The sequence below is a fragment of the Diceros bicornis genome, chromosome 28 (genome assembly GCF_020826845.1).
Source record: "Diceros bicornis minor isolate mBicDic1 chromosome 28, mDicBic1.mat.cur, whole genome shotgun sequence".
In the NCBI taxonomy this organism is placed as follows: Eukaryota; Metazoa; Chordata; class Mammalia; order Perissodactyla; family Rhinocerotidae; genus Diceros; species Diceros bicornis.
The window spans coordinates 28,645,287-28,667,426 of NC_080767.1; the positions used below are offsets into that span (position 1 = coordinate 28,645,287).

Genomic DNA, 22,140 nt, shown 5'->3' on the forward strand with positions numbered 1-22,140 from the left:
AGACACAGATCTACCCACTAGAGACAATTACCCAAATAGCTCTTGGTTGGGGACCTGTAAACTCTAGTGGAACCACATGTGAGGGCCAAAATGCTGGATATGGTTGCGGAGTTGAAAGCAAAAGTGAGGAGAGAGAAGTTCCTGAGCAAGAGGGAAGTGAATGGAATCCCTAGGGCATCTCTATTTGACCAGGATTTTCTGAGAGGGACTGAAGAGGCGAAGAGGTACATAGCAAGAGGAAAAATGCCTCCCTGGGACAGGTTCTGTGCTAGGTGCATGTGCGTCTCAGGAGCCTGTGGGATGTCCAGTAGCGATGCTGTAGGTCTGTCAATACTCAGCTCTGGGCATCACAGAGATGCCAGTGGATGAGATCACCCCAGGAGGGGCAGGGTGTGAAGAGATGAGGGGCCCCCCGGGACAGTTGGCATCAAGAACCCATATGGAAGCACAGAGTGAGGTGCCAGTGGGTCGAGGAGCGAACCTCAGGTGAGGAAGTGACATCAGTATGTGTATGGACCTCTTTCTAGCAGCTTGCCTTGGGAAGGGTTGAAGAGACCTCTTTGGCCAGCCGAAGAGGCCAGGGAGAAAATGGGAAATACTCCTGAGTACACTGCTGACCGTGGGAAACTCTTGATGAGACAGAGCCAAGGAGAAAAAGAGTTTGAAGATTCAGAGGAGGGAGAGGACAGGTGCTGAAGAGCATCTCTGTGGGGGAGGGTGGGTGGTCCTTCCCTCTGCAGGGGAGGATGGGGGGATGCCCCTAAGACAGGCAGGTGGTGCTTCCCCTTGTGCAAAAGAGAAGGAGATAAGGATGGGTGGGTTGGTGATAAGTTTGGGGGACAAAGAGGGAAGTTGACAAATTCCAATCCAGAGCAGCTGGAGTGTGGAAGGCGAAGTGGGTGGGGGCGTGTGGGAAGCGGAGAAGCTGGAGAGCCGTGCAGAATCTTCTCACCAGGAGCCTGGAATCTCCACTATGCTGAGGAGTCTGCATTTCATCCTGAAGTTATTGGGGGAATCCTTGAATGACATTAGGCAAAGGGAGTTACATGATTTGCTTTGTAGAAGAATTATTTAGCTGCAGGGGGAGGGTGGGTGGGAGAAGGAAAATCTCCAGCCAGGGAGACCAGCCAGGAGGCTGCTGGCAGACATCCAGTGAGAGTGGAGACCTAAACCAATGGAGTGGGCTGGAAGATGAGAGCAGCAGCAGTTTGAGAGAAATGAAGTAAGGGGCATCTTGAGACATTGGGCTACATGAAATAAATTCTCTTTCAAACTTTGCTTAAATGTCACCTTCTTGGTGAGATCTTCCTGGATTTAAAGTTACTCTCTTTTTGTAGTTTACTTATTTATCTTTTAAAGTTGTTTCTTCCTCTATCAGAATGTCAACTCTGTGGGAAGATGCTTTTGTATGTTTTGCATCAACGTGCAGGTACCTATTACAGCACCTGGCACTCGGTACATCTTTGTAGGCTAAAATGCGTGCCTAGTACAGTTCTTGGCACCTATATATAATAGTTAACCAATGAATGTTAACTATTTTAAAAATGGATGGCAATAATACTATCAATAATAATAGTAAACAATGGGATAAAGGGAGTGAGACAGAGATGAGTCTAGACTAGTGCTACACAAAGTGTGGACCATGAATGACTAGCAGCATCAGCATCACCTGGGAGCTTGCTGGAAATGCAGAGCATTGGCCCTAACAAATTGGGATGTCCAGCGTGGGGCTCAGGCTGCGTGTCTGCACGAGGTCTCCAGGTGATCGTATGCCTGCTAAAGTTTGCCGAGCTCTGCTCTGGACTGGTCCCCAGGTTTCTGGTTGAAGTAGGGAAGTGAATGGTGTTGCTGTTGACTGAAAAATGAAGTGTAAGGGGTTGGGAGTGGGGGGAGTTGGTGAATTCTGTTCTAGAGGCATTGAGTTTGACGAACCTGCTGGAGCCAGCTCAGCAATGGCGTCCTAGAGAGAGAACCCAGGTGGAGCCCGATTTGGGAGTTGCCAGCGTGCAGGCAAGAGCAGTCAGGTTTGATGTTTGCTGAGGGAGGGGAAGCATTGAGGGCACAGTGGGGTGTCCTTAACATCATGAATGCAGGGAGAAGACCACAATGCTGCCAAGACATCAGCATGATGGCTGGAGACAGAGTGGGGAAGCTACACTTGAAGTCCAGTCCAGACTCTCAGCTCACCTCCGTCCACAGTGCTCTCATATGACCACCTCTAGCCCTACTTGCCTTCAGAAGAGAGAAGGTCATGGACATGTGCCTGGGCAAGGTGTGGCAACCAACAGGTCTCTTTCTAGTTCTGCCTCCAACTCCAGGCCACCCCTGCCCCCCTCTGTCAGATGGAAAGGTTGGGCTCTTACTCTGCATTGCATCCTAGCTCTGGGGGTTCCCAGTACCCCTCATGCCCAGCCAGTCTGGGTGAAGACCCCATGCATAGAAGCAGTTGGTGCTCTCAGAGCCATAGGCACGTGATGAGGCTCCGGAGACCAGAGTCAGAGGGGAGATCACAGCCTTCAAGTGGAGGAAGGGTGCTCCGGGGAGGGAGCCAGGAGCCAACAGGTGTGCCTAATCCAGGCTTTATCTGGCTGCCATCAGAACTGCGGAGAGTCGAGTCCTAAACAAGCCTTCTCCTTCCTGAGCCAAAATGGGAGGCCCTGGAACCAGCAAGGAGGTGTTGCACGTGGGAAAACGTGGAAGTTTTCAGGCTGGCCTCCGCCTGTTTCCTGTTCTCCCTCTCGGAGGCAGATACCGTCTCTCAAGGCGCCAGCTCCCAATCCCAGCCTTGTTGCCGCTGTGCGCTCCCCTGGCTGGCCGAGGGCACAGTCTTCCCGGGGCCATGAGAAGAATAAATACGTCACTCTCATGCGCAGGATTTCAAGTCTCGCCGGCTTTTACGCCAGTGGTTATCTGTCAACTCTCCCAGTGTCCCACTAGCCTAGCCTCCCTCCCAAAGGTAGTCATCTCATTTACAGCATCCACGCCAGACAGCCCCTGCGTGAAGCCTTCTAGTGATGGAAAACTCACCACCTCCCTGGGTAGTCTGTTTCCTTTCTGGACTATTCTGATTGTTAACATACATCTTTTCAGTAGGAAACCGAGCTCTGCTTCCCAGAATGTTATGAATAATAATAAAGGCTACCATTCACCTACATACACCATCTCATTTAGCCCTTCCTACCATCAGTAACGATCCTCCCCATTTCCCAGACATGGAAACCGAGACTCAGAGGTTAAGTAACACGGACAAGATGACAGCCAATAAGCTCTACCTGTACACATAGCCTTGCCTTCCCTATTGAACCTAACAGCTCCTCAGAGACAGGGCCTTGACTCTCTGCTCCAGGGGAAACACCATCTTCCCTGGCACCCTTCAGGAAAGCCGTGCCCACAGGCATGAATTCCACCAAGAAACATTTGGAGGGCATTTACTCAGGACCCAGGATGGTGTTGAGCCTGGGACAGGCACAGAATGAATCACACTCGCTCTCTGCACTTTTCAAGTCCAAGTTTGGTGAGAGGGACACGTGTGCCCACAAATACCAGATGCTATCTGCAGACCTCAGCTCCTGCTGTCATGCTGCCCGGGCTGGGCCCGGCACAGAGCCCAGGCTGCATAGGTGTCCACTGGCGGAAGTCACTGCTTCTCCACCTCAGGGTCCCATCTCCTGTTCTTTTGTCTTGTTTTACCATCTTCCTATTTTCGCTATTTGTGCTTTGCCTCTTCACAGCATCCTCCCCTCTGGGAAGGCCCTGTAAAATCAGGATGACCAAACACACTGCTTTCCCTAGGACAGTTCTGATTTACACCTGTTGTGGATCAGTTAACAGGTCAACATCTTAGTGTCCCCTTTCACTCACAAAAGTCTGCCGGTCTGGAGGATAAATCTTAAGGTCACTCTGTGTAAAAATGGTTCAATGAAATTAAGAGGGTTCACTGAGGTTGTTTTCAAGATTCCTTCCGGCTTGGACCCTCTAGGACTCAGGGCTAGTGTTTACCACTGCAGGAAACTCCCCTCCGGCATCCAGAGTCTTCCCTGCAGCTGCTCAGAGGTGGTACAAGCCCAGTCCCTCTGGATGTATTTCTGCCCCCACCCCACGCCCACCCTGTCCTCCTTAGTGCTGGGAGCAGCTCAGTTCTCCCTGCTTCCTTTGTGCAGGCCAGAAGATATTCAGTCTAAGAACTTACTGGAAAATCCTGAGTTTGTCTTGTTTGTTTGTTTTTTTCCTCTGCCAGGTTTTCCTGGATCTCTTGTAATAAGTTGACTAGAGGATGAAAGGCCTTCCAAGAATTCATCTCTAAAGATGAGGTTCCAAGAACCCTAGACGTAAGCTAAAAAAAAAAAAAAAAAAAACTCTTAATTGAGTCCACCATGGAGATGGCTTTCTCTTCTGTTCTTGGAATGAGACAGGCCTGGGTTCAAATCCCAGCCCCCCTACTTTCATGCTGTGTGACCCTGGATAAGTCGTTTCATACTCTCTGAGCCTCAGTTTATTCATCTGTAAAATAGGGATAATAATTCCTTACTCCTTGGGTTGTCGGAAGGATGAACAATAACATCTGTAGGGTTCCTGGTACCCAGTAGGTACTTAAGAAAAGGCAACTTTTATTGTCACTGGTCCCTAAGAGACAAGCACTGTTTACACCTCATCACGGGGGCCATCACAGGGGCAGGAGGCAGTATAGCACAGCGGTCAGAGCCTGCATTTGAGTGAGGCAGGCCTGGGTGTTGACTAAATGTGTGACCTTGGGCAAGTCACTTGAGCCTTCTGGGACTTGGCTTCTCTCCTCCATAAATTGAGCATAACAATGCATCTCTGTTAGACCATCAATCCTGGTATTGGAGCAAGTGCTCAATAAGTGGCAGTTCCTCAATTCCTAATAATGACTATTCCAGAACTCTCCACCTCACAGGATCTGGCACCACCTGCTCTGTGTCCCCAAACAGTCTACCATGTTCCTGTGTCCTAAAAACAACCAGCCCTTCCTTGGCAGGGGATGTTTTCGAATCCTCCTGGCTGCTGGAGCCTCCACCACAGCCCCTGAGGCAGGATGGGTGCTGCTCTCTCCACATGCAGAGGAGGAGTCTGGTGATGTGGCCAAGGTGACTCAGCTGGTCCTAGAAGCTGGGTTTGAGTGGAGTCAAGAATTTCTCCAATGTTCTCCTGCCCCATAGGAAGTCTGCAAGTCACTGATTCAAAGTCGAAGGGAGTTACCTGTTCATTTGTTCATTCATTCATACGGTAAATATTTTTTTAGTGCCAATATTGGCCCCTACCATCTGCCAGGCACTGTTCAGGCTACCAGGTCCAGAAGGATTAGCCAATATGGCTTCTCTCTCACAGAGCTCACTGTCTAGTGGTAAGCTGAGCCCAGAATCCAACTATCATGCCACCAAATGCATTCTGCAACTGAGGTGAATGTCCTGTGACAGCAATGACATAGATGCCCCCAACATTCAGTCACTCCCTTACTCTGAGCCCCATGGATTTCTGGAGAACTCAGAGAGCAATCTCAATGCCACCTTGCCTGTGTGGCTACAGGAATGCCCTCACTACCCAGATCCCTCTCCTCTCAAGCATGTTCCCAGTCTTCCGAGCTGCTTCATTTTACAGAGGAGAAAACTAAGGCACGGAGGAAGAGAAATCACTTATCCAGGGCCACTCGGCAATGAAGTGAGGAGGCCAGGGCTGGTACCCAAGTGTCTGGCATCTCTCCAGGACGAGACGCCTCTTAACCACAGCACAGGAAATCGATCAGCTTAGGGAAGGAGCTGGGGGCTGCAGTCAACAGTCTTCTTCCTGAGTTTCCTTATCAGTGCCCAAGAAAACCCCAGAAGCCTCTGCCAGGGATGGCCACATCACTGTGCCTTCCTTCCCCCACCCCCACTGCTCTTGAATGATCTGGGGATGCCATGGCGGGCTTCCTGATGTGGGCATAGAAATGCCGCAGTGGAAAGGTGAGCATCGTGTGTGGACTGAAGAGAAGTGAGACATCCAATTCAGAAAGCACATCCCTCTCTGGGGCATAAACATAAAGTAGCTCAGAATTGGGGTAAAAACACCTAAACGTGTGCTCCACTTAGGAAACATTACACGGGCCTGTTATGAAGAATGTGGTTTGGAAACTCGGATTGGATCCCATTGCCTCTGCCTTCCCGTGTGTTTACTACCCAGAGTTCTTTGCAGACATCACCTGCCCTCTTCACAGCTACTGCATTCTTCAGTGAGCTTCCATTTCTCACTCCCCCAGAGGGACATTTTCCTCTCTCTGCTTAGCACTTGGGGCTGAAGTGGCTTTCTCAGATGGGGTTTTTTCTCTCCAGGTGTGGTTTCTAAACGCTCACACTGGAAAGCCCACAGGCTGCTCTGCCTGTGCCCCACAAGCTTGCTGAGTAGATGCTAGCATGCTAGGTATAGAAGGGAATCTCCCACCTGGGGTACTCATTAATGCTGTGCTATCAAATATTTCCGGCTCTCTACCTTCATGGTTGGATTTCTTTTCCTGCTCCCCTTGTGGTTAGGTAGGGCCATCTGACCCATAAGATACAAGTGAGCCCAAGCGTTTAATTGCCAGTGCAAGACCCTCTAGGGGTCTCTTTCTCTGTGCCATGGAGTACATTCAAGAAGGTGACTGCTCCACCAGCCTGGTTCCTTGAATGAGGAGCACAGCCCCTAGCTGACCCAAGATGCTCATATTAATTAAAGTAAGAAAAAAATCTTTATGTGTTTGGCCCCTAAGATTTAGGGGTTCTTTGTTACTGTAGCATAACCTACTCCATCCTGACTGATACACTGTGCATCTCACACAAAGCAGGATATTCCCTAGGTATTAGCCTACCTCTTCCCTATAAAACCCTTACCCTCCTCATCCATGAGAACCCTCATGAATAAAGGAAAATGAAGCGAAGGCAAGAACATTTCTCCAACATCCTGGAGAAATTTTTTTCTCTTTAAGTCCCAAAGATGGGTGAACATTCAGCCAAAATTGAAAGGAGTGAGAAGGAAGTTCAGATTGTTGTTCTGGATGGCCTCCCTTCCCAATGAAATAGGATGGTAGGTCACCTGATAAAGCAAGCGAGGCTAGCAGCTCGAGAGCCACCCAGGTGAGGGGCAGATGTCGTGAGCACTGGGAGACACTAACCAGGGATGAGGACACAGGATGCACAGCAGCACTGCAACCCTGCTGGGGTTGTACCCGAGCCGGCCACACAGTCCCATTTACCAGCCCAGGGCCAGTGGCAGAGATGGCAACTCACTGGATTCATCTGCAGCTAGGGACTGACTGGTCAGGATGGTGGGCCAGAAAGACAAGGAGGGGGATGTGGTTAAATGCAGTGATGGACGTGTGATTTAACTGGCTGATAGGATGGAAAGAGGTGGAGATTCTATTATCCCCATTTTACAGAGAAGGAAATTGAGGCTCAGAGAGGTGATACCTCTTGCCCAAGCTCAGACAGCTAAGAGTCAGAGCCAGAACTAATCCAAGTCTGGGTGGCACAAAAGCATAGCCTTTACATGGTACCCTTTCAGCCTGAGCCATTTCACTCTCTTTGAACTCCCCTTGGCCCTTTATCAGGCTTCTCTGCTGCACCTTTACTTCCACGTTTAATTATTGCCATATATGTCTATGTCTATGTCTATGTCTGTGTCTATATCTATATCATCTCCTATTCCAGATTGTGAACTCCTGAAGAGCAAGAATCTGTACCTTATGTAATAATAATCATCATCATCAGAGCAAATGCTAATGTTAATTGAATGCTTACAACACGCCAGGCCGTGTTCTAAGCACTTTACCCTCACTATTCAATTCTCACTAAACTCTGTGAGGTAGGTGCTGGAACCATCCCCATTTTACAGTTGAGGAAACAGCTCAGTTTGAGCTGAAATTCAACTTCTAATATTAATATTTTAATAACGATAGTTCAATCGGACTCATTTCCTCTATAATCCTATTCATTTTATTTTTTACATTTTACAACATTCTCAGAAGGAGTCTACAGGCCTCCTCAGATGCAAAAGGAGTCCATGGCACAGGAAAAGTTAAGGACCCCTGTGAAGGCAGCAGGTGCCAGGACTCCAGGGGCAGGATTGTGTCCCCATCTATCCCACAGAACCCAGAGTTCCTGGCTGGTACAGAGTGAGGGACCCTATACCACCTTCATGCAAGAATGGGGAGTGAATACTTTAGCCCATCCACACATCATAAATACATAAATATCATAAATACTTTGATTTCAGCAGTGTGAGCCCATGTGCAACATTCCTTATAATAACAAGTCACTTGTTTCCCTAATTAAAAAACAACTTTTAGCATCCAGTGTGCTAATTAGAAAAGCATCAGTTGTTGATCACAAATCAGGATAAGAGGAGGGCTTGCAGAAGCTGCCTGTGGATATACTGCTGGCTAACGCCCCCATCCCCACCCCAGATTACGCATCCTAGAGAGCAGACTGGCTGACCACCCCCACTAGACTTGCTTTCTTAGCATCTGCGCCCTGGCTCAGTCTATGCAGCACTCACATAATACCCTATACTGTATATGCTGAAGTTTTATAAGGTAAATTCCAGGTGTCCAAACAGGTCCACTGAATCACAAACCAGACAGAGCTCTCTGGATTTCAGAAAACCTGGGTTATTGTAGGACTCGGGGACAAGGCAGCCAGGGCCAATGCTCCCTGCCCAGACCAGACAGCTGCCCTCTTGCCAGCTGGCAGGTGCCGATGGCTGAGCCTCAGGACACCTGGGTGCCAGTCCTGGCACTGCCCCAGTGGGCTGTATGACCTTCCATAAGTTGCTGACTCTATCTGGGCCTCAGTTTTCTTATCCACCAAATACAGCGGCTGTACTAGATTCAAGTCCAGTCAATAAGCAATCGCAAAGCACCCACTGTATGCCTGGCACTGTGGGAAATGCAGAGATTATACAAACTCCCTAAGGATGTGACATTCTAGTTGGGGAGCCAGGTCTGGAAGCAATCAACTATTACACACTACAGAAAGAAGTAAGTGTGGGTGGAGATAGAGGTCCCATGTTGTATTCCAGGGCCACAGAGAAAGGAGAAAGCCATCTTGCACGGGGCTGTGCAGGCAGGCTTCAAAGAGGAAGGGGGTACATTTGAACTGGGCCTCAGAGGGTGAGTAGCACTCCCATGGGTGGGGAAGGGCATTCCAGGGTCAAAGGACAAACATCTGCAAATGCAGGGGGCTGGAACGGCAAGCATCCCACAGAGCTCAGTGTAGACTGTGAAGCTGAGGGTTTTGGTCCTGGTCTCTCCCCACGCCTACTGCTTTGGAGTCCTGAAGGAAGAGTCCTGGGACCTGTATTTTAACCAAGTTCTCTAAGTGATTCTGACATGCAGACAGTAGCTGCCATGTGTTGAGAAAAAGGAATGAATGAATGAATACAAAAATGAACTTGACCTCAGGCAAGTCCCTTCCTCTCTCAAGATGTCTACCCTTTTGTAAAATAAAGGTGCTGGATCAGCCTGGTGGTTTTCAAATTGTGTTCCAGAGAAGCTCAGAATCTCCCTGAAGTCCCTCAGACACCACAGAGAGGAGATGGGGAGGCAGAGAGAGCAGGACTCTGAACCCCTAGCCACACTTCTTCAGATCATCTCTCCTTTTATCTGTTTGCTAGTATATTACTGTGTCTCCATCTGCTATTTTGTTTCTAGTAAAGTTTCCTTGGCTACAAAGAACTTTTAAAACTACTGATTTGGATGATCCGCAAGCATCCCTGAGGAGATTTAAAAATTCCTTGAAGGCAGCAAGCTATCTTTATTGGTTATTTCTCAAACAAGTATGGATAGAGCATGAGGCTTTTTACCAGACCAAGTTATTTATTTTATCATTATAATTTAAAATCTTTTGCTGTGGTCCAAAAATCAAGGAGTGAAAGGGAAAAAATGTGGTATAGCAATGCAATGGAATATTATGCAACCTTTAAAAAACAACATTTTTGAAGAATAGTTAATAAAATGGAAAATTAATTGAGAAAGTCAGACACAAAACTGTACCTAGACTATGGTCTCAACTATGGATCTTTTTTTTTTTTTTTTTGGTGAGGGAGATCAGCCCTGAGCTAACATCCGTGCTAATCCTCCTCTTTTTGCTGAGGAAGACCGGCTCTGAGCTAACATCTATTGCCAATCCTCCTCCTTTTTTTTCTTCCCCAAAGCCCCAGTAGATAGTTGTATGTCATAGTTGCACATCCTTCTAGTTGCTGTCAACTATGGATCTTATAAATCAAAATTACCGGACAAATATGGCCATTCCTCAAAAAATTAAACATAGAAATACGATATGATCCAGCAATCCTACTTCTGAGTATATACCCACAAGAGTTGAAAGCAAGGACTCAAAGAGATATTGGTACACCAATGTCTAAGCAGTTCATTATTCACAAACACCAAAAAGGTGGAAACAACTCAAATGTCCACCGATGGATGAATAGATAAACAAAATGTGGCATATACATACAATGGAATGTTATTCAGCCTTAACAAGGAATGCAATTCTGACACATGCTTCAACATGGAGGAACCTTGAAGACATTATTCTAAATGAAATAAGCTAGACACAAAAGGACAAATACTGTACGTTTCTACTTCGATGAGGTACCTAGAGGAGTCAAATTCATAGACAGAAAGTGGAATAGAGGTCCCCAGTGGCTAGGCGGAGAGAGGAATGGAAAGTTATTGCTTAACTGGTACAGAGTTTCTATTCGAGATGATGGAAGACTTGTGGAGATGAACAGTGGTGACGGTTGCACGACAATGTGAATGTACTTAATGCTACTGAATTGTATACTTAAAAAGTGTTAAAATAGTAAATTTTATGTTCTCTATATATATAACTACAAAGAAAAACTGTCCTGAACTAGTTTCATGTGGTAATAGTGGTGAATTCTGTGCTATTTAATTAAATAGGTCTGGTGGTTCTGTGACCCTTTCCGGAAATGCATTGTTGTCTTTTATGTAAATGTAAGCAATACTTTCTCTACTTAATTAATAAAAGGAGCCAAGTTCAAGGATGCCAACTAAAGTGTACACCAAGCTGCTCAGATGAAACAAATGACAGGCAGAGTGGTCCTCTTTTTAAGACTGGTTGTTCCCATCTATATTTAAACAAATTTCAAATAAAAATGGAACCAAAATAAATCCTCTAATGAGCCTCCCAAGAAGCTGTCTGGCTCAGAACACTAGAGAAAAGTGGGGAACAGCCAATGTTCCTTCAGGACATTAACTCCCTGCAGCTGGGAAAGTGACTTTATCAGTGAATTTCTATCCCTTCTACTTCTGGAAAACGTCTGTGTGGAACAAATTCAGAATCCAGAAGAGGCCCATCATTTGTATTCACTGCAAATCTATTTCCCCTAGCACCCCCACCCCAGGTGACTGTTGACCAAATATTTAAAGAATATTGGTTTGAAGGGCAGCCAATGTGTCTGCCTGCCGGGGTGCCCTCCATCCCAGGCCACCTGAGTCCACCTTTCCTGGCTCCTGGTCCCTCTGCTCGAGGTTGGATCAAGGGCAGACGGATAGGAAGGTAGCCTCCAGGATGAGGAAGCTGGGGCTACCCCCAGAGTGGCCCCTCGCTGGCTATGTGACCTCAGCTAACCTTCAGTGTCCTTATCTAACCAAAAGGAAGAAGGGCATCCACCTTGCAGGACTGTGGTGACAGTGAATGGTGCAGCCTGTGTAATGTGTCAGATGCATAGTAGGTGCCCACAAGCTTTATTTCGTAGAAGTTCACTGTTCACAATTCATGTGTGTCTTGGTGGGACGGTGGAGGGCAGTGGTACTAAATGTAGTTAACGCCGACTGGTGGATTATAGGGTTAAAATAAAACCATTGGGTGAAGACAGGACCCCTCAGACCTGGGGCTCAGGGGTGGCCCTGGAGAAGGCTTGGGAGGGGAGCCCAGCATTGCCCTGGCTCTAGCTCCCACACTGACTGGTGAGCACAAAGCCCTTTTGCAGGACATCTGGGTGAGATCCACAGAGCAGGAAGGTGGGCTCCATTTTACAGATGAAGAAACAGAGCTCAAGGCTGCTATCTTATTCAAGGTCACACAGTTAATAGCCAATTTTAGGGTTTTCTAAAACTCCCTCGGCATGAGGGGGGCGGGACGCAGGGGGGAGGGCGTCCCAGTAATCCCAGCCCTGTCACCAACTCCTTAAAGTTACTTGTTTACCTCCTGCCTCTTTCCTTTAAAAAAGGGAGGCGGCGGAGAAGAAAGATGCTTTGAGGCACTAAACGGGATAGATTTCCAATCTCTGGGCTTCAGTTTTCTCATCTATAAAGTGAGGCACTTCCTGCCTCAAGACCTTGGCACATGCCCTTCCCTCTGCCTGGGACGCCTTTCTCCACCCCTCATGTCGTCCACCCTCTGCCTTGTTCCTTAGGTTTCAGCTACAATGTCACTTCCTAAGGGACGTCTCCCCATGTTACTCTTATTCTCCTTTGTAGCATCCTGTTCTTTCCCTTTAGGGCGCTGACCGCTATTTAGACACATATGCTATTATCTCATTAACATGAGCTTCCCCACCAGACAGAAAACTCCGTGTTAACCAGCATCTGGCAGAGAGCTCGCATTCAACAGTGTTTGTTGTGTGTTGATTCAAAAAAGTGAGTTCTCTCAGGGCTCTGCCAGCAGCAGCCAGTTTTATGATCTTAAGCAAGTCCCCTCCCATCCCCTCACCTCTGCCCAGTTCTCTGGTTCTCATCAAAGCAACACAGGGAGGTGGGCTGGGGCACCTATTTGATTTCTGCCAACTCATGTATTCTATGATTTTATCATCTCAAAAGAAACCCAAAACCAAAAACCATTGTCACTCCAGTGCGCTCTATGAATTAGGACAGGTTCTTACATTCTGGTGGCCTCAATTTCCCCATCAGCAAAACGAAGCATGCAGGCACAAGCTTCTAGGCTCTTTTCACCCCAACCATTGCAGTTCCCTTAAGGAAGGCTCCACCCTCCCCTTGCCCTTCACCAGGAGCCGTTCCCCAGCCCAGCCACACAAACAGGAAATGGGGCATCCAGGAGCGGATGAGCAGCTCATTTCTCTGCAACAAGCGTGAGCTGATGGGGAAACAAAGAGTTTTTGAACTTTCCAGCTAATGCTAGGACTCCATGCCCAAGACCTTTCTCAAACAGTGTGGGTGGAGGACACTGTTGGTCTCTGGCTGGGCCTCCCATGCCACCCCCACCATGGTGTATTCACAGGGAGCCCTACAGCACAGAATTAGCAGATCAGCTGTCTGGGGGATATTAAGTTGTGACTGTTACTCTGATGCTTGACTGAAGGTGGTAAAACCTCAAGACAGTGCAGGACTCCTGGGCTCCAGCTAGGCTCTGTGTCACCTTAGGGAAGCCCCCACCCCTCTCTGGGCCTGGGTTTCCCCATCTGTTGAATGAAGGGGCTGCATTTGAGGCTGTGCCAGCTCCCTGCTCGCTCTGATGTTTTCTTTCTGAAAGCAGTATGGTGCCCAATGAAGGGCACCATCTCCTTGCCTGTGTCTGAGTCCCAAATTTCTCCCTTGCCATGTGGCCCTGGGAAAGTTCTTAATTTTTCTGTGCCTCAGCTTCCTCATTTGTAAAACTGGAGTTTCTGGATGATGAAAAGGCAGGCCTTCTGGAAAGCGCCTAGCACAGTGTCTGGAGTGAGTAAATGCCCAGTAGATGTGAGCCGTGGTTGTTTTATTACGACTCTGGTTTCTGCATCTGCCCCTTTCCCAATTTGCCCAGCTGTAGAAGGGGCAAGCAGAGCCCAGAGAGCTCTGCTGGCTCTGCAGACCATGTCCAAGCCCGACTCCTCAAAGGAAGCAAATCTGAATCTCAGTTTGAGCCAAGTACTGCAGGAAAAGGGAACTCCAGGGGGAAAGGCAGAACATCCTCTGATGCTGCCCCAAAGCAGATGGATTTGGGCGTTGGCTGCTGCCCCAGGTTGCCAGGCACCAGAGAAGAGCTCTGGCTGCCCCAGACTCAGTAGCAGAGGGAGGGTCCCCGGCCTGTCCCCAGCTTGCTCTAGAGAGGATGACCTTTGGAGAAGAGAGCAGTGAGATGCAGCAGAAGATGCCAGGCCTGGGTTTATGTCTGTTCCTCCCTCTGCCCTGACCCTCGTGGGTAGAGAGGAGGCTGGACTCAGTCATCTCACCCTGAGAGGAACGGAGAATGGACGACTCCGTCTCACAGGACTGTTGGTCTCTCACCTCCAGGGTCATGGAGGTGTGGGTGGCACCACCTCCCTCTGCTCCTCACGGGAACGGTCCAGAACGCCGCCCCGGCCTCAGTGCTCTCACCTGCCAAGGGAGGAAACTCAAGGATCTGCTTCCACCAGCATCTGTGAGAATGAAAGAAGCTGTGACAATGTCCCCCAGGGCAGTGGCTCTCAAAGTGTGGCCTGCAGATGGATGCTGTTTGCTCCTCCATGAGGAGGCCCAGAAATTAAGAGTAATTCATTTTTACGGTATCTTACCAAAGTATCAGTCCATAGAAGATTAAACATAAAGGAGGAAAGGAAAAAACACTAGTCTCCTACCACCCTGTCCTAAGATGTAAAGCATGACGCAAGAGAGAGGTAGGGCCACTGTTCTGCCTCCTGGGGTCGCCCCATTTGGCTCCAGTGGCCTCTTTTTTCAAGGCGGAGTCACGGGCCCCTATCTTGCTGGAATGACTCACCCAGGCAGACCTCCCTCCCCGACCTGAGAGCGTTTTATCCAGCGGCCAATGCAACAGGCCTCAAAATATCTGCTGCCAATGAACAAGGTGGGCCTGGCGCTCTCTCAGCACAGCCCAGAAGCCTGGGCTGGGACCAGTCATGGACACTCAGGGAAGCCATTTTACACTCAGCGTTCCAAGGCTGTCCATGGAGGCAAAGAATAAAACAGACAATCCTGAGAAGCAGTGCACTAGCTTCTACCCCAGAAGACGCTCAGTCGAGAACCTCTGGCTGCGCCGTGTGCAACGGATATCTTTATCAGGAATAGAGACTTTTATCGCTGAAGGGAACCTTAGGGGTGTCTGCTCAAACCTTTTTCTTTTACAGATGAAGAAAGAGGCTCAAGGAACATGCACTTCGTAGCAGAGGCAGGATTTGAACCCTCAAAGTCTCCTTGCCCTACCTCCATTCATCCAATCAATCCACGGTTATTGAGGGCCCACCATGTGCACGCAGTGTTCTAAGCACTGGGGATTCTGTGGTGAACCAAATAGATAAGTACTCTGTTCTCACAGAGCTTCGTTCTAGTTGGTAAACAAATAAAATTAATCGTTATAATTATAATTAACAAATAATTAATTAAGGACATAATTTCAGGTGGCAAAATTTTTGTGTGTGTGTGAGGAAGATCAGCCCTGAGCTAACATCCAATGCCAATCCTTCTCTTTTTGCCAAGGAAGATTGGCCCTGGTCTAACATCCGTGCCCATCTTCCTCTACTTTATATGGGACACCACCACAGCATGGCTTGATAAGCAGCGTGTCAGTGCGCACCCGGGATCCAAACCTGGGAACCCTGGGCCGCCAAAGTGGAGCGTGCGCACTTAACTGCTACGCCACTAGGCCGGCCCCACAAAAAGAGTTTTAAGCAAATAAAGACATTGACATGTTAGAGAGTGACTGGGAGTCAGGGGAAGGTGCTGTTTGGGCGTGGCCTCTTTGCACTGACCCCTCGCTGGGGTCCCCAAGGACCTCCCTAGCCAGCAGCAGGCTGGAGTTGGCTCATGCTGGCTTGCAAGAGCTAACTGTTAAATTTTCAGGAATTTGGCAAGCAAGTTGTTAAACACAGCCACTATTAAATTATATAAATTTACATTACATTATATATATAATTACATTAAATTATATAAACTTACAACTCAATGAATTATATTCAGAACAAAGGTAATTGTCAAAACCCATCACTTGCTAACTGTGTTACCTCCTGGTCTACTCTTGAGGTTGTTTACATCTATTGTCCTAGACATAGTGGAAAATACTATATAACAGTATGCTCCCAATTCCACAAGTGGTAGCTTGAAACTGATCATAGTGGAAATATTTATACTATAGAAATTGGCAAATACCGTATATCACGGCTTTCATTCTCTGAAGAGTGGATCATGAAACAATTACCAGCACACCACGGCCTCCAGCTCTAATCCAGGCCTCTGTGTGGGAGTCCGTGTTCTTCCGGCCAGAGGGTTGGTGCTGTTGCAGTCCAACTCTCCTGGGGAGGGGAGGGAAGGGGTGGCACCTCCAGTCACGTGGGCGTGAACTTTCCTTTTCCTTTTTTAAGGCTTCCACCAGGAGGAAGCAAGTCTGGGATTTTTAAACAGATCTGTCTGTTCCTGTAAAAGTACTACTCTCTTCAACAAGGGTCTCTAAGATGGTGATTCATTCATTTATTTGTTTGTTTATTTATTTTTGATAAATTAAATCCTAAAGGAGGTAAAAATGTAAAGGAATCCTGCAGAGACTCTCTTTATAAATGTGTATGGTCACTTCTGAATTCTTTTAGACTTTCATATATTGACTTTCCTTCCTTCGAGGACATAACTGTTCTGGTAACAGCTGAGTGAAGTGATGATTACTTCTACTACTAATAACGATAACAGTAGCTGCCATTTAATAGTCCCACACACCAGGCACTAGACACTTATATTATCTCTAAAATCCATACCAACCCATTTTATACATGAGAATGCTGAGTTCAGAGGTTCAATAACTCGACCAAGGCCATGCTGCCCCTCTGAGAGTTCCCCAGAAGATTTTTCCCTCCTGAGCTGTGGCCGTGTGACCCTCCTTAGAGAATCCTCCTGCAGGATTCTGTGACACTACAAGGTCCCATCCCTGGTGGCTTTGGTGGACTCATCTTAGCAGCAGGAACCCCCTCCCGTCACCAGAGTAGAACAAACCAGATGCACCTGGAATGCAGAAGCGTGACCCAGGCCTGGCCAGTTAGTAGCTTTGCATCGGAAAGAAGCGGCACTAAGGTTCAGATGTCAGTGAAAAGTTAGAGCAGCTCTAGTGGTGACAAGAGCTAGAATTAGCTCCCGTGCGAGACCCTATCTGTGTTGTCTATTGCCCGACCTCTACTGGTTCTAGCCAGCTAAGTTTTCCAGCCTCCCCAGGGATACTGTGAGCAACAAAAAATCCCTTCCAATGCACGCCTTTTTTGCCTCAGTGAGCTAGAAACTCCAGCTGTTGCTTGCAACCATGATTTCTGACTGGTACAGCTTTCATGTGCCATTCAATACATCAGGCCCAGACGTTTACTGAGTATTTTCATGCCAGGGAATGAATTCCTAAGTACTCAATTAAATTTGCACATAGGAAGATTAATTCTCTCTTCCTTTGCACAGCTCTGGCTAACATATGAAAATAGGATTGACTATACAAAATACCAATTTAGAGACAACCATAGATTTCATCAGCTGAGAGCTAACTCAGACCCAGTCCTTGCTTCAGGAGCCATATATTCCTTAAAGGAAACCCTGCCCCTGATTTTGAGAAGAGTCTTGGCTTTCCAACAGATGCCAGGCAAGTCCCTCTCGGGGACAGCTGGACGGCCACTTGAGGACTCATGGTGGAGGAGAGGAGAGAGGAGGGCACCTGCTCTTCTGCACACAGACGCTGCCAATTGCAATGTCACCCCTCCGGGCAGCCGGCCCTTTGTCCCAGGCTTGCTCCCTCCTGTGTGCTGCTCTGTGCCCCTCCAGCCACCAGAGGTGGGGACATCCATCCATCCAAAGCCAACCCTTCTCATTCCCTCCTGCCTCTCTAGCACCTTGCTCTATTGGCCATCCCTTCCCCCTCCAGGACTGACTCCTTCTCCTGAGCCTATATTTCGCTTGTCTTTTCCATCCTAAAATCCCTTCCTTCACCCTGTCTTCCTACAATGATAGCTCAATCTCTCTCCTGACCTTCTCAAACAAACTTCTTGAAAGAGTTGACTGTACTCACCATCTCCACTTTTCTCCCTATCACTTATCAGCAGCCTGGCTTGCCTGCCCTCCACTCCACCCAAAACTGCTCTCAGTGTATTTCAGTAACCTTCAAATTGCCCAGTGCATTTTCCAGTCTTTATCTCCCTAGACCGCTCCACGTCATTTAGCACGGAACTAAATTCGTTATCTCCCCCTCCACCTCAAACATTCCTCTTTACATATTCTCTCAGCTAGTGGCACCATCATTCATCCAATGACCCATGACAGAAAGCCAAGATGAGATCATGAATTTTGTTCTGGACCTGTCATGTTTACAGTGCCTTTGAGACATCCAAGAAGAGATGCCGAACGGGCAGTTAAACATGGGGGCCCAAAACAGAGATCTGAACTGGAGATAAAGATGATTGTTACAGAGGTAGCAGTTAAAGCCATGAGCATGAATGAACTTGCTTAGTTTACAGAGTACAAGTACTCGGTCTTTAAATCTCAGGTGGTACATGGAGAGCTCTCCTGAGCTCAGAAATTTCTATCCCGAAGGTAATAGTCACAATTAGGTCACAATTCCAACCACATTTGCTTCCTTCCCTCTTGAGGCCTGGCTCATAGCGGCCTCCACACCACCATCTTATTCCACATTCTGCCCCTGCTCATGTTGTCTTCTCCAATGACTCTTAAAATTGCATCATAAAAACAGAAGGTATAAGATACCACTACCCGGTCACTAAAATGTCTAAAATCAAAAAGACTGACAGCACCAAATATTGTCAAAGATGTGGAATAATCCTAAGTCTCGTATAATGCTTTGGGAATGTAAAATGGTATACCCCATGACCCAACAATTTCACTCCTAGGTAAAAACAAATGTCCACAAAAGAATTCTATAAGACATAATAGCCCAAACTGGAAATAACCCAAAAGTTCATCAACAGGAGAAAAAATAAACAAATTGTGATCCATCCATACAATGGAATACAACTCAGCAATAAAAAAGAACAAACTACTCATATACACAACAACACAGATGAATTTAAAAAACACTATGTCAAGTGAAATAAGCAGTCATGAAAGATACATACAGTATGAAAGATACAGGAAAGAGACATACAGTATTATTCCTTTTATGTGAAACCCAAGAGCAGGCAAAATTCATCAATGGTGATAAAATCAGAAAATAGTTGCTTAGAAGAGTGGAAGGAAAATTAATTGGAAATGAGAACTTCTAGATGATGCAAATATTTTATATCTCATTTTGGGTGGTGGTTATACAGGTGTAAACAACTGTCAAAACTTGTTGAACTGAACACTTAAGATTTGTGGATTTTATTGTATGTAAATTATACATTAATTAAAAATTAGAAAAAAATATTTTTAAGTATCTATAAAATAAACACTAAAATAAAAAGAAAATACAGGGCAGAAAACACATTCATTTCAAATAAAATTATATTTATACCATGGATGCACTGATATGAATGCCCAGTCCCCCGCTTAATGCTGCCCCCTTTCAGCCGTTCTCCTCTGACCCTTGCCCCTAGCTTGATGACATCTGCCCATTAGCCATTTTCTAGCCATCATGAGAGATGATGTAATTGAAACAGCACAAACCTTAGAGCCAGACAGAGCTGCATTCAAATCCCAGCTGTAATTTAAGAGCTGAGAGCCCATGAGTGAGTTACCTGGCCTCTCTGAACCTTCATTTCCTCAACTATAAAATGGCTTTGTGATACCTACCCTACCCTGTTGGGCTGGGCTAAGAAAGGGGCAGTGTGCTGACTACTTCTGGGGAACTTAATTATTTTTGACCTCAGCCTGTGAAACCAACTCACATGTGAAGGGCCCAGTGAAGGCCTGGAAAAGCTCAGAGCACGATGAGATTCACCAGCTTCCTCTCTGGGAAGGGTAAGGAGGTGGCCCTGGGGCCCTGGAGTTAGGTCTAAGCGAGCTGGGGCTAAGAGCCAGAGAAATGGCTGCTCAGAGCCACCACAGCCAGGGAACCGGGATCCCGGCCTATGACTCAGGAGACAGGTTTCCCGGTAAGGTTTGGCCACTGGAGGATCTTGCCCAAATAACTTGCGCACCTGACTCAGTTTCTCCACCAAAAATGACCAGATCAGCCTGGATATCAGAAACAGGCTCTGGGGTTTCCCAATATATAGAAGGGATAAGGCAGATCTGAACTGGTTTGGTCTGAAAGAAGGAAGGGAGGGGTCAGAGTCCTGCCCCCTAGGCTCCCCTCCTCCACCATGGCAGCCCCGAGGCAGGATCTTAGGCCTCTCAGGGGCACGGTTTGAAATCTCCTGGACAAGATAGACCCTAGGGATTCTTTCAGCTCTGCCTTATCTAGTCATTGAGCACCTGTTACTTGTAACACTATCTGGGATCTGCACCTGCCCCCCATCTGGTAGAGGTACCCTCAGAAATAACTCCAAACAAGGGACAAAGTGCTTAGTGTAACCGAAAAGGCACAAAAGTGCAACAGAATAACCATATCCTCCACCCGCCACACCCCGCCCCACACAAGCCCCTCCACACTTGGCATCTCCTTACTGAGCAGGGTCCCCATTTCCCAGTTGTGGAAACTGAGGCTCCGCCTGGGAAAGTGCCTCCCTCCTAGGAGGTGGCAAGGCCAGGGCTCCCCCTGCAGCCCCTGCCTCCTGACACACCTATTTCCAGGTAGATGAAGGAGGCAGATAGGCCTGCTCAGGAGCCAGGAGGACCGCAAGGACAAGCAAAGCCAAAGCCACGAAGGCAGCCGCCTGGGTCTCGGTTCCTTCCTGGGGCGCGGAGGGGCGCTGACACCCTCTGCGCCTTCCCCCTCCCTCCCGCCGGCCAGCCGGAAGATTAGGGAATCTCAGGTCGCTCTGCTTTCTCTCCTCGCGCGCTGACATTTTTTCCCACTTGACTGTTTCTTGGACGCCTTTCAAGAGTTTGTGCAATCATTCTGTTTAGCTGTTTCTCTGCCCTTTTCAAACACGGTGGTGTCCCTTTCGAGTGGGAACGTGGTGGAGTGAAAAGTTGAAGAGACACTTTTGCCTCCCAACACCCCAACCCAGCAGGCCTTTTTGCTGCGAAAGTTACAGTGTCTGCAACTTTCCCCATGCCGGGTTTTTGGCTTGGTCCTCCGCTCTCCGAGCTCCCTGACCGCTCCCTCTCTGTGCCCCTGCTCTCAGGGGTTCATGCGCCCCTCACTTCACCCTCCCGGGCTCCTCCTTCCCAGAGGCATCTTCTTCCCATCTTGTCCCGGGCCGGAGCCGTTCCTCCGTCCTGCCCCACAGACGGGGACAGACCCCTCACTCCTTTCGAGACTTCCCTGGTGGGTCCTACCCTGTGTCCCCTGAGCCTTCGGTCTCCCGCCCCTACCCTGCGGACCCCGAAGGAGACCTCGGCCCGCAGCCGCAGGCCCGAGTCTGGAAGGCTGGGCAGAGGCAGCGACAGGGACAGGATGGGGACCGGGGCTGGGTCGGCTTTGGGCACAGACATAGCAACAAGAACAAAAGCAGGGACACAGGCAGGGCAGAAACAGGGCAGGGCCGGAGCGATCGACCGCTCCTCTCCGCTCGCCGCCCCCACCCCTGGCCCGCAGCCCCGGGGCCGGGCCCGGCTCCTCGCGGCCTCCGGGGACTCGGGCGGCGCCCCGCGGGACCCACCTGATTCGCAGAACAGGGGCGCGCCCGGGGCTGGACCGCGCCTCGGCTCCCGGCCCCGGCGGCGCCCTCCGCTGCCCGCACAGTGGCCGCGCCGCCTCCGCCCGAGCCCGGCGGGGCGTGCCGGGGCGGGTGTGCCGCCTGCGCTCCAGCCGGCCGGCCGCCGGGCGCTCCTCCCGGGCAGCGAGCAGCGAGCAGCGGGCAGCGGGCAGCGCGCAGCGGGCAGCGCGCAGCGGGCAGGGCGCGAGGGAGCCAGCGAGCGCTCGACAGCGGGCGGCGCGCTCCCAGCTCTGCGCGGCCGGCGGCTGTTTGTGCAAAGGCGGTCCCGCCCCGGACACAGACAGCTGGGGGCCGGCGGCGCGAGTGCGTGAGTGCCGGTGCGCGTGTGTATGTCTGGTGGCGGGGAGGAGGAGGGGATGTTTGTTTCATTTTCACTGAGGCAGAAAAAAGCCTGAAAGCTGCAAAAAAGAAAAGAAAATCCCTGGTGAGGGTAACTGGGCCTCTTTGCCTTCTCGGGCCTGCACGTGGTGGGGGTGGGGATGGGGGACCCGGAGGGTTGGA

At 48.9% G+C, this 22,140-nt stretch overlaps 1 protein-coding gene across 1 annotated transcript in view; it reads right to left on the minus strand.

Moving 5' to 3' along the window:
• Positions 1–21,637, minus strand: part of GGTA1 (glycoprotein alpha-galactosyltransferase 1 (inactive)) — a 67,541-nt gene extending 45,904 nt beyond the window's left edge. The window contains exon 1 of the mRNA XM_058523923.1: positions 21,583–21,637. The gene's annotated coding sequence lies outside the window, so the exon portion shown is untranslated. The remainder of the gene's footprint in view (positions 1–21,582) is intronic.
• Between the last annotated feature and the right edge of the window lie 503 nt (positions 21,638–22,140).